A 13,141-nucleotide genomic window follows, 5' to 3' on the forward strand; every position below is an offset into this window, starting at 1 on the left:
CATATATTGTTTTCCCTTACCGGCAGTGTAACAGAACCTGGGTATCCATGGTACGTCCCTCATTTTTTACCCAGTGCTATAGGTTTGTGATCATCAAGATGCAAATATTTTTGGAAATTTAGCAGAGGAGCAGCTACAAATGTGCGGTTGTCTGTTCCCTGTAACTGATTCCATATTTGCCAACAGTCCTCTATTTGTCCTGATTTTTCAAAAATGATCCCCACAAATTCTAGGATATTATAGGTCAAAAAGAATTTATCTAAACTCGAAACCCTATGATGGACGTTCCCTCTTCGTTTTGGGTCTTTCTTGAATGGATTTGTGTCATGGACCGACCTGTCTCTATTCTGCCAAAAGCAAAGTCAGCAAGTAAAGGTCGGGGCTAGGGATGAGCGAAACGATTCGATGCAAATAGAGTTTGTGTTGAATTTTTAAGAACTCACTGAACCTGGCGATTTTGAACAATTTATGATTCCCTTTGTGCAGCCATTTTGGGGGTTAATCTGGAAAGTGAAAGGACGTAACAGTTGACAGCTGAGCCAAAAAAATAAAGAGAATACGTCTTAAAACTGTCACTCGGCATTTGGCTTAAAAGTCGCCGATTGTCATGGTGATATCTGGCGCTGTTCACACCACAGACTCTGACACTCCACACTGTGGTTTCTCTGGGGCTTCTGAGTTACACTAGCAGGCTCGGGCGTCGGCCAGCTGTGTTCTCATTACCTCGTTACTTTTAGCCTCACAAGTTATGAGAAACCTATCACAGCTTCTACCCGCCTTTTTAAGATGGTGGAAACTGACTTCCTGTGCCGGCTATAGCTTTAGCAATACTAGTCCATGTGCTGTTGTGATCCAGTTGTTGGCAAACTACTGAGTGCTGTTTGGTGTGTTGTGGGAATTCTCTTATTGTCTGTTTAGTCCCTTTCTGCTCTTTGTTGCTTCCTGATCACGTATTGTCTAATACCTCTGTGTCTGATTGCTGTGAGTAATGCCGGCGTCACACGATACGATATATCGGGCGATATGTCGTCGGGGTCACGACGTTAGTGACAAACATCCGACATCGTTTGACATATCGTACCGCGTGACACCTCCGAACGACTGTGAACGAGAAAAAATACTCACCTTATTGTTGCTCGTTGACACATCGTTCATTTCATAATGTCGGTCTTCCTTCTGTGATCCGGTTGTTCATCGTTCCCGAGGCAGCACACATTGCTCCGTGTGACACCCCGGGAACGATGAACTGCAGCTTACCTGCGTCCCGCCGGCAATGTGGAAGGAAGGAGATGGGCGGGATGTTACGTCCCGCTCATCTCCGCCTCTCCGCTTCTATTGGCCGGTTGCTGTGTGACGTCGCTGTGACGCCGAACGTCCCTCCCCCTTCAGGAAGAGGAAGTTCGCCGCCCACAGCGATGTCGTCCGGGAGGTAAGTACGTGCAACGGGGGGGGGTTAACGACTTTGTGCGCCACGGGCAACTAATTGCCCGTGACGCACAAACGACGGTGGCGGCTACGATCGCTCGTGCGATCACACGATAGATTGTCCCGTGTGACGCTGGCCTTAGAGTTTTGGTTTACTCGTTTGTCTATTTGTGTGGGTTTCACCACTCCTATCCCGGGCTTCCCCTGGGGTGGGAGAGAGGAGGTATTAGAGCAGGGCTGGCCAGGATCAGGGCTAGGTTAGCGGTCCAGACCTCTTCACCATTAGAAGTACCTCTGGGATAAGGGCCAGTCCAAGAGCCTCGGTCCCTGGTTATCCTCTTATACTTCATGACAAAACACTGAATAAATTTTACAGATAGTGGCAAAATTATAGTAGAGAAGAAGATTAGTGTGTAAGGTAACGAGGATACTGTCACACTCCTCTTTTCAGACCAGTTGGAGGCTTTGGAGAACTTTCAATTTGAATCGTTATGAAAATTTGAACCAAATTTTCTGGAGAATTCAAATTTCAAATGATTCTCTTGTAAACACAGGATGAGCTGATGGAAGAGGAGGCATTGTGGCCGACATCGACGGCATTGTTGTGTTACATCACGTTCCCTTCTAACACGAGCATCCAACTGTGACCCAAAGTGTTCTCCGAGTACAGCTACACCCTCGGGCAATCACTGTATGTAATGACACAGTCGATAGCATTGACAAACCTGATGAATAATTATCTCCTATTCCCAGGATATGGAACGTGTCTACAAAAGAATCCCTACGATTAATTCACTTTCCATGAGGTTATGGGTTGGGTTTCAGGAAATTGGGCAGATAAGCCTGGAACATCCCATTTTTAGAAATTTTTCCAGCCAATTTTTATTCCGCATATTCTGCAGAGGCTGTGTAATGTGTATGTTGTGGTGCAAAAAGTGATGGCTCTTCAGTAACACAGGTTCACCCCGTGGTCAACCTTTACTTTATATAACAATTGTCAGTACACCCCACATTGTGCCCAATTAATCATTTCCCCCCCCTAGTATCATTAGCATTACAAGGTCTTAGGTGTGATTGGGGATCGGTGTGTTACATTTGGTGTTATCTCTCACACACTCTCTCATACTGGTCACTAGAAGCTCAACATGGCTCCTTATGGCAAAGAATTTTTGGAGGATCTGAAAATAAAGAATTGTTGCTCTACATAAAGATGGCCGAGGCTATAAGAAGATTGCCAACACCCTAATACTGACCTGCAACATGGTGGCCAAGACTATACATCAGTATAACCAGACAGGATTCACTCAGAACAGGCCATCGCCATGGTCAAACACAGAAGCTGTGTTACAGAGGTGGAAGGTCTGCCTGTCAGTGCTCAGACCATATGCCGCATGTTGCAGAGGTTACAGGGGTGGGGGTCCGCCTGTCAATGTTCAGACCATATGTCGCGGGCGGAGAAGGGGACGCTGCGCTCTCCCACTGCTCGAGTCCGGCTGCTGCTGCTCGGTGGTGGCTTGAGCGGTGGGCCGGATCCCGGGGACTTGAGCGGGGACTCACCCGTGAGTGAAAGGGGTGGTTGGTTTTGGGGGTTTATTGTCCGTGACGCCACCCACGGTTGTGGTGAAGTTGTGACACCACCGCTGCTCTGGACGGGGATCCCGGGAGCGGTGACAGGGAGCAGCTTGGATGTTGTTTTCTCCCCTCCGTGGGTAGGGGGGTTGGTTGTCCCGGGGCCCGGTGAGGGGTAGGGATGGATGGGCAGGTGGGTTACGGGGCCTGGCGAGGTGCAGGGTCGCGGGGGCAGCGCTCACTCAGCCAATGATGTACACAAAGTCTCCGGTAAAACACACGGCTGGATGGACGGGTCCCACAGACGGCTGCGGTGTTGTTCCTCCCGGCAGGTTGATGGTGACTGCCTTTCCCTGCACCTGTGTAGTGTAAACTGTTCCAATGGGTTCCCACCGGTAACCCACTCCCCAGCTTGAAGGTTCCTGAAGGAGCCCCTTTTTCCCGCAGGCTCTGGCCTTGGGAACTGTAGCCTTGGCGGTGACTGTGTTTCCCTCTCTCGGTTGGACTGTTGCCTTCTGTCGGGACTTGGCTGCTGGGAAACCCCGGAGGTTCCCTTCGCTAACGGATTTGACAATTTCAACGGCGACTCCTAGCCTTGTCGGGGTCCGTAAGCCCTGCCGGTTGGTGCTGGCTTCTCTTTGCAAACCGGTCCGGTACCGCCGGGCCATCGCCCGTCCACGGTCCTTACGGCTGGCTCCGATAGGCCTCTCCTGCAGATGGTCACCACCGTCTGCCAACCTTGCTGTATTGTCCGGGCCGCACACCCGGACCAACTTCAGACTGCTCTACTGCCACTTTACTTCCTCACTCCAACTATTCTGAAACTTCAACCAACTGGTTTTCCCGCCTTCAGGACAGTGAACTCCTCGGTGGGCGGGACCAACTGCCTGGCCCACCCCCTGGTGTGAACATCAGCCCCTGGAGGGAGGCAACAAGGGTTTTTGTTTGACTTTGGTGTGCCTGACCGGGGGTGTGGGGTGTGTTGGTGTAGTGCTTGTGACGTCCTGGCTTGTCCAGGGCGCCACACATACACCGCACACTGCAGAGGTTACAGGGGTGAGAGGTCCGCCTGTCAGTGCTCAGACCATATGCCTCATACTGCAGAGGTTACAGCAGTGGTGGTTTGCCTGTCAGTGCTCAGTCCATGCACCGCACCCTGCAATGGTTACGGGTGTAAATTATCCACCTATCAGTGCTCAGTCCATGCACCGCACCCTGCAATGGTTACGGGTGTAAGTTATCCACCTATCAGTGCTCAGACCATGCACCGCACACTGTAGAAGTTACAGGAGTGGGGGGGTCGGCCTGTCAGTGCTTATACCATATGCCGCACACTGCAGAGGTTACAGGGTTGGGGGTCGGCCTGTCAGTGCTTAGACCATATGCCGCACACTGTAGAAGTTACAGGGTTGGGGGTCCGCCTGTCAGTGCTGAGACAATACGCCTCATACTCCACAGGTTACGGGGGTGGGGAGTCCACCTGTCAGTGGTCAGACCATATGCCGCACACTGCAGAAGATACAGGGTTGGGGGGTCCGCCTGCCAGTGGTCAGACCATACGCCACACACTGCATCACATTGGTCTAAATGGCTGTCGTCCCAGAAGGAAGCCTCTTCAAATGACAATACACAAGTAAGCTGCAATTTGCTGAAGAGGAGCAGACTAAGAGCATGGGTAACTGGAACCGTCCTGTGGTCTGATAAGACTAAGATAAACCTATTTGGTACAGATGGTGTCAGTGTGTGTGGTGGCAGCCAGGTGAGGAGGGCAAAGACAAGTATGGCCTCCCTACAGTCAGGCATGGTGGTAGAGGGTTGTGATTTGTGGGCTGCATGAGTGCTGCCGGCTGTGAGGGACTATAGATCATTGAGGGAGCCATGAATGCCAACATGTCCTCTGATATACTGTAGAAGAGCAGGATCCCCTTCCTTAATATTTCACCATGATAACGACCCCAAACACCTCCAAGACCCCCCACTGCCTCACTACAGAAACTGAGTGTAAAGGTGCTGGACTGGCCGAGCGTCTCCAGACCTAAGCCCTATGGAGGATCTGTGGGGCCTCCTCAAACAGAAGATGGAGGAGCACAAGGTCTCTAACATCCACCAGCTCCAGGATGTCATCATGGAGGATGGAAGAAGATCCAGCAGCTCCTGTGAAGCTCCAGTGACCTCCAGGCCCAAGAGAGTTGGTTTAGGCATTAATGGCTGTGCGTTGAGTTATTTAGAAGGCACCGAATCTACCCTGTTATACAAACTGCACACTGACACTGCACATTGTATACAAGCTGCACACTGACACTGCACATTGCATCACAGGGTCAGATCTTCAGTGTTGTCGGTTGAAAGATATAGTGAAAAATTTAGAAAAATGTGATAGGTGTACTCACTTTTGTGATATACTGTATATACATACATATGTGTATGTAATGTGTACCTCTGTGTGAATATATGGGAGTATTGTGTATGTGTGCACTGTGTGTATATGCACTGATCACCAATCACAGGGTGCAGGGAATAACACCTCTCATCTCCGCACAATGGCGCCGGTCAGGGACGGCAGAAATTAGGCAGGCGGAGGACGTGTGATAGGACATCTTGTGTCCTGACATTATGTGGATGAGACGTGAGACACCCACCTAAGCTTGGCATAGGCCGGCACCCCACTACACCGCCGCAGGATAATCCACACCACCGCAGGATAATCCACACCGCCGCAGGATAATCCACACCACCCTGCAAAGAGAGCGCGGAGAAATCAAGAGGACGATTTGTACATCTCAATAATCAATCACCTGCCAATTATCAATGCAGGATAAGTAATTGAATGATTGTACACAGTGACTGCACCAGCAGAATAGTGAGTGCAGCTCTGGAGTATAATACAGGAGGTAACTCAGGATCAGTAATGTAATGTATAGACACAGTGACTGCACCAGCAGAATAGTGAGTGCAGCTCTGGAGTATAATACAGGAAGTAACTCAGGATCAGTAATGTAATGTACGTACACAGTGACTGCACCAGCAGAATAGTGAGTGCAGCTCTGGAGTATAATACAGGAAGTAACTCAGGATCAGTAATGTAATGTATGTACACAGTGACTGCACCAGCAGAATAGTGAGTGCAGCTCTGGAGTATAAGACAGGAGGTAACTCAGGATCAGTAATGTAATGTATAGACACAGTGACTCCACCAGCAGAATAGTGAGTGCAGCTCTGGAGTATAATACAGGAGGTAACTCAGGATCAGTAATGTAATGTATAGACACAGTGACTGCACCAGCAGAATAGTGAGTGCAGCTCTGGAGGATAATACAGGAAGTAACTCAGGATCAGTAATGTAATGTACGTACACAGTGACTGCACCAGCAGAATAGTGAGTGCAGCTCTGGAGTATAATACAGGAGGTAACTCAGGATCAGTAATGTAATGTATGTACACAGTGACTCCACCAGCAGAATAGTGAGTGCAGCTCTGGAGTATAAGACAGGAGGTAACTCAGGATCAGTAATGTAATGTATAGACACAGTGACTGCACCAGCAGAATAGTGAGTGCAGCTCTGGAGTATAATACAGGAGGTAACTCAGGATCAGTAATGTAATGTATAGACACAGTGACTGCACCAGCAGAATAGTGAGTGCAGCTCTGGAGTATAATACAGGAAGTAACTCAGGATCAGTAATGTAATGTACGTACACAGTGACTGCACCAGCAGAATAGTGAGTGCAGCTCTGGAGTATAATACAGGAAGTAACTCAGGATCAGTAATGTAATGTACGTACACAGTGACTGCACCAGCAGAATAGTGAGTGCAGCTCTGGAGTATAAGACAGGAGGTAACTCAGGATCAGTAATGTAATGTATAGACACAGTGACTCCACCAGCAGAATAGTGAGTGCAGCTCTGGAGTATAATACAGGAGGTAACTCAGGATCAGTAATGTAATGTATAGACACAGTGACTGCACCAGCAGAATAGTGAGTGCAGCTCTGGAGGATAATACAGGAAGTAACTCAGGATCAGTAATGTAATGTACGTACACAGTGACTGCACCAGCAGAATAGTGAGTGCAGCTCTGGAGTATAATACAGGAGGTAACTCAGGATCAGTAATGTAATGTATGTACACAGTGACTGCACCAGCAGAATAGTGAGTGCAGCTCTGGAGTATAATACAGGAGGTAACTCAGGATCAGTAATGTAATGTATATACACAGTGACTGCACCAGCAGAATAGTGAGTGCAGCTCTGGGGTATAATACAGGAGGTAACTCAGGATCAGTAATGTAATGTATGTACACAGTGACTGCACCAGCAGAATAGTGAGTGCAGCTCTGGGGTATAATACAGGAGGTAACTCAGGATCAGTAATGTAATGTCTGTACACAATGACTGCACCAGCAGAATAGTGAGTGCAGCTCTGGAGTATAATACAGGAGGTAACTCAGGATCAGTAATGTAATGTATGTACACAGTGACTGCACCAGCAGAATAGTGAGTGCAGCTCTGGAGTATAATACAGGATATAACTCAGGATCAGTAATGTAATGTATGTGCACAGTGACTCCACCAGCAGAATAGTGAGTGCAGCTCTGGGGTATAATACAGGAGGTAACTCAGGATCAGTAATGTAATGTATGTACACAGTGACTGCACTAGCAGAATAGTGAGTGCAGCTCTGGAGTATAATACAGGAGGTAACTCAGGATCAGTAATGTAATGTATGTACACAGTGACTGCACCAGCAGAATAGTGAGTGCAGCTCTGGAGGATAATATAGGAGGTAACTCGGGATCAGTAATGTAATGTATGTACACAGTGACTGCACCAGCAGAATAGTGAGTGCAGCTCTGGAGTATAATACAGGAGGTAATGCAATGTCTGTACACAGTGACTGTACTAGCAGAATAGTGAGTGCAGCTCTGGAGTATAATACAGGAGGTAATGCAATGTATGTACACAGTGACTGCACCAGCAGAATAGTGAGTGCAGCTCTGCAGTATAATACAGGAGGTAATGCAATGTCTGTACACAGTGACTGGACTTTTGGATGTGACCTAATGTCAGAGTATTCTAGTACAATATGAGGTTAGACATTTTCCGGAGCTTTGTCGCCCTCTAGTGTCAGGTATAGAGCATTACTGCTCTGCATTGTACAGCCCGGGGTGAGATATCCCTGGAATGTCGCAGTGATGAGGGCGCAGGTCTCGGCTGTTGTGTATGAAGATCAGTGTCTCTAGTAACCTTTATGATGACATTGTGCCTCGGCCAGGACAGGTCTGTGCATTCCTATATAAGACCTGTCTATTCTCTTTAAAAAATTATTTCTCCGAAAACGCCTCAGAAACTATGAATCCTTTTTCAGTTTGGAATGCCAACGAGGCGGTGCAAAGAGGCATATGGATTCCAATTTCTTCAAGACTGAAAAAACAAAGGAAATCAGATCTGTCTAAAATACAAGAAAAAATAAAAGAAAAAGAACAGCAAAGACTGCCCCAGCCCAGCAACAAATACATGGCGATATTATAACATTGCGCATACAGCGGAGAGACTTACTTCTGGCTGACTATGATAAATATGTGACATTATTAACCCCTTAACGACCGCCGATACGCCTTTTAACGGCGACAAATTAGGGTACTTCTTCCGATCCGCCGCTTTTTAACGGCGGTCGGAAAAAAGGGTCTAGCGCCCCCCAGAGTCAGAAAATTTCCGGGGTCTCAGCTGCCGGGGGTAGCTGAGACCCTGGGGATCGTGATTCTGGCTGGTTTTTCCGGTCCCCGCTCACCTGATGACCGGTATACACCGTATACCGATGATCAGGTTACAGTAAATGACCGCGCCGGTAAAAAATCATTTATCTCCCATCTGGCATAAACAAACATGTCAGATGGGAGATAAATCTCATCCCCCGGTCCTCTCCGGTCCCCCGGTGTCGCCAAAGTGTCCCCCCACCCCCCCCTTCCTCCCAAAAATCTAACATGGCGCCGCACATACCGGCGCGCACAGCAGCGCGCCGGCCGCATTTCCCCCTTTCCTATGGTTTCTGTCGCATGTTTTATGACACATACAACAGAAACCTTCTCCCCAGGCCCCGCCAGGTCACCCCCTATTCCCACCCCAGTGTTCCCGGTGTCCCCCGTACCTGTCAGCTCTGATCCCCCGCGGCCCCCTCCTCCTTCACAATGCGCCCCGGTCACACATGCAGAGCGCGGCTGTCAGCTTCCTGTGTCTGACTCAGAGACGCTGGCTGCTGCTGCTGCTGCTCGCACTCTGCAGCTGTGACCCGGGGAGGGTGGGTGCAAATTCTTTGCACCCACTCTCCTCAAATGGAGGGTCTGCACTCCTAGAAAATGGGGGATACGTTCCCTGAACGTGCCCCCCATATTCTAGAAGGTCCAGAATCGCCGCGGGACTTTCACAATGGATTACAGCAGGGACCCGATTTTTTTTTTCTTTTCAATAAATTGGCCAAAGAGGGAATGTTTTTGGGGAGTGTTTTTTCAAATAAATTTTTTTTTTGTTGTCAATTTTTTTTTTTATTATTACTGTCAATTAGTTATGTCTGGTATCAAATAGACGCCGTGACATAACTAATTGCTGGGCTTGATGCCAGGTGACATTACATATCTGGTATCAACCCCATTTATTACCCCGTTTGCCACCGCACCAGGGCGCGGGATGAGTTGGGGCGAAGCGCCAGGATTGGCGCATCTAATGGATGCGCCACTTCTGGGGCGGTTGCGGCCTGCTATTTTTAGGCTGGGAAGAGTCCAATAACCAAGGCTCTTCCCACCCTGAGAATACCAGACCCCAGCTGTCAGCTTCACCTTGGCTGGTGATCTAATTTGGGGGGACCCTACGTTTGTTTGTTTTTTTAATTATTTATTTATAAATAATTTAAAAAAAAAACAGCTTGGGGAGCCCTCCAGATTGATCACCAGCCAAGGTGAAGCTGTCAGCTGTGGTTTGCAGGCTACAGCTGTCTGCTTTACCCTAGTTGGTTATCAAAAATAGGGGGGACCCCACGTCATTTATTTTAATTCTTTTTTTTTCTTTTTGGGCTAAATACAAGGCTAGGCACCCTTTAGTGCCACATGAAAGTCACTGAAGGGCGCCAGCTTAGAATATGCAGGGGGGGTGGGACGTTATATATGTTTGACGTCTATCCATTCAGCCATTGTAGCATTTTTCGCTGTGTGCCCACAATCAGGGTTTGCAGTGTTTTGGGCGCAGAGTGTTTTCCCTGCATCCATAACGCTGCATTGTGCAGTAGAAGCACAGTGGAAGGATTTTTAGAAATCCCGTGCCCACTGTGCTTCTTTTCTCCGCAGCATAAACCGACCTGTGGTGCAGCTTCCCGAGCCTCAGCATGTCAATTTATGCTGCGGAGACGAGAGTGTTCTCTGCAGGTAGAATAGAACTAAAGTCTACAGCAGCCTGAACCCAAATCGTGGGCATGGGCAGCTGCATTTGTGACGCCCTGGGCAAGCCAGGGGTCACAGGTCATAACACCACACACACCCCACATTCCCTGCAGGAACACCAGGACAGAACACAAATCCTTGTTGCCTTCCTCCAGGGGCTGATGTCCACACCAGGGGGTGGGCCAGGCGGTTGGCTCCGCCCACCGAGGAGTTCACAGCCCTGGAGGCGGGAAAACCAGGCAGTTAAGCTAGGGAAGTGAAGGAGTAAACAGTGAAGAGTAAAAGTGAGAGAAGTGACAGAGAAAGGTGACAGCAAGAAGCCTGAAGTTAGTCCGGGTGTGTGCCCCGGACTGAGACAGCAAGGTTGGCAGACGGCGGTGACCGTCTGCAAGAGAGATTGCTCGGAGGTTGCCGAAAGGACCGTGGACGGGTGGTGACCCGGCGGTACCGGAGCGGTATACAAAGAACAGTCAGCACCAGGGCAGGGGCCTTTCGGATCCCGGCAAGGCTAGGAGTCGCCATAATTTGCCAAATCCGTCAGTGAAGGGGACCACTGGGTCTCCCAACAACCAAGTCCCGATTGAAGGCAACAGTCCGACCGTTAAGGGGAGACGCCGCCACCGCCAAGGCACCAGTTTCCCAGGGCCAGCGCCTGCGGGCAAAAGAGGGCTCCTCCGGCTCATATCCAGGTCGGGGAGCGGGTTACCGGTGGGAATCCATCGCTACCAAAGGACTATACATAGGTGCAGGGAAGAGACCGTCACCGCTAACTGCAGGGAACATCAGCACCGCAGCCATCCGAGGGACCCGTCCAACCAGCCGTTTGTTTACCGAGAACTTTGTCATCATCCTTTTGGCTGAGTGAGTACCTCCGTGCCGTGCGGCACAGCGCTGTCCCTGCGCCCCTGTACCTCCACACTCCCCATAACCCGCCTGTCCACCATCCCAACCCCATCACTGGGCCCCGGGACCACCAAACCCCCCTACCCACAGAGGGGCAAATCAACAACTGGCTGCTCCATACCATCACTCCCGGGCTCCCCAGACAGAGCAGCGGTGGTGTACACTCAATCACCACAACCGTGGGTGGCGTCACGGACAATAAACTATCCCAAAAACCAAACCCCTTTCACTCACGGGCGAGGAGCGCCGCTCGAGTCCCCGGGATCCGGCCCATCGCTCGAGCCACCGAGCAGCAGCAGGCCGCAGCAGCAGCGGCAGCCGGACCCGAGCAGTGGGAGAGCGCAGCGTCCCCTCCTCCGTCCGCGACACGTTCTCCCGTGGACAACACTCACATCTCTGCAGGAAGGCTGACACTGTGTACTAGACGCCGTGTCGCTGGATCATGGCCACATAGCCTAAAAGTGAGAAATTTGTTGCTACAGCAACATTTTTGTGAAGTACCTGTGGATTCAAAATGCTTACTATACTCCTGAATAAAATCCTTGAGGGGTCCAGTTTCCAAAATGGAGTCACTTGTGGGGGGTTTCTAATGTATAGGTACCCAAGAGGCCCTGCTAATGTGACATGGTGCGCGCAATTTATTTCAACTTTTCCAAAATTCAAATGGTGCTCCTTCCATTCCAAGCCCTCCCATTTATCCAAACAGAGGTTTTTGGCCACATATGGGGTATCTCTGCGCTCACAAGAAATTGGATAACAACCTGTGGGGTCCACGTTTTGTTGTTGCCTCTTGAAAAAGTGAGAAATGTGATGCTAAAAAAACATTTTTGTGAAAAAAATGAAAATTTTCAATATGGCAACCTAAGCTTATCAAATTCTGTGAAGTATTCGTGGATTCAAAATGCTCAATATACACCTAGATAAAAGCCTTGAGGTGTCTTTTTCCAGAATGGGGTCACTTGTGGGGGGCCTCCACTGTTTAGGCACTTTAGCGGCTTTCCAAATGCGACATAGCGTCCACTAATTATTCCAGCCAAATGTTCAGTCAAATGGCACTTTTTCCCTTCCGAGCCCTGCTGTGCACCCAAACAGTTGATTTTCACCACATATAAGGTATCTGCATACTCAGGAGAAATTGCACAATACATTTTATGCTGCTTTTTTTCCTTTTACGCTTGTTAAAAAAAAAAGCTATGTGGTTGAAGTAACAATTTTGTGGTAAAAATGTATTTTTTTTATTTTCACAGCTCAACATTATAAACTTCTGTGAAGCACCTGGGGGTTCAGGGTACTCACCAAACATCTAGATAAATTCCTTGAGGGGTCTATTTTCCAGAATAGGGTCACTTGTGGGGGACCTCCACTGCTTAGGCACCTCAGGGGCTCTCCTAATGCAACATGGTGTCCGCTATTGATTCCAGCCAATTTTGCAGTCAAATTGCACTCCTTCCCTTCCAAGACCCGCCGTGTGCCCAAACAGTTGATTTCCACCACATATAAGATATCACCAAACTCAGGAGAAATTGCACAATAAATTTCATGGTGATTTTTTTCCTGTTACCCTTGTGAAAAAAAAGCTACCTGGTTGAAGTAACAATTTTGTGGTAAAATTTTATTTTTTTTATTTTCATGGCTCAACGTTATAAACTTCTGTGAAGCACCTGGGGGTTCAGGGTACTCACCAAACATCTATATAAATTCCTTGAGAGGCCTAGTTTCCAATATGGGGTCACTTGTGGTGGTTTTTTGCTGTTTACATACCTTAGGGGTCCTCCAAATGCAACATGGTGCCCGCAATCTTTTTCAGCCAAATTTCC

Source organism: Anomaloglossus baeobatrachus, chromosome 4, assembly GCF_048569485.1.
Source record: "Anomaloglossus baeobatrachus isolate aAnoBae1 chromosome 4, aAnoBae1.hap1, whole genome shotgun sequence".
Lineage (NCBI taxonomy): Eukaryota > Metazoa > Chordata > Amphibia > Anura > Aromobatidae > Anomaloglossus > Anomaloglossus baeobatrachus.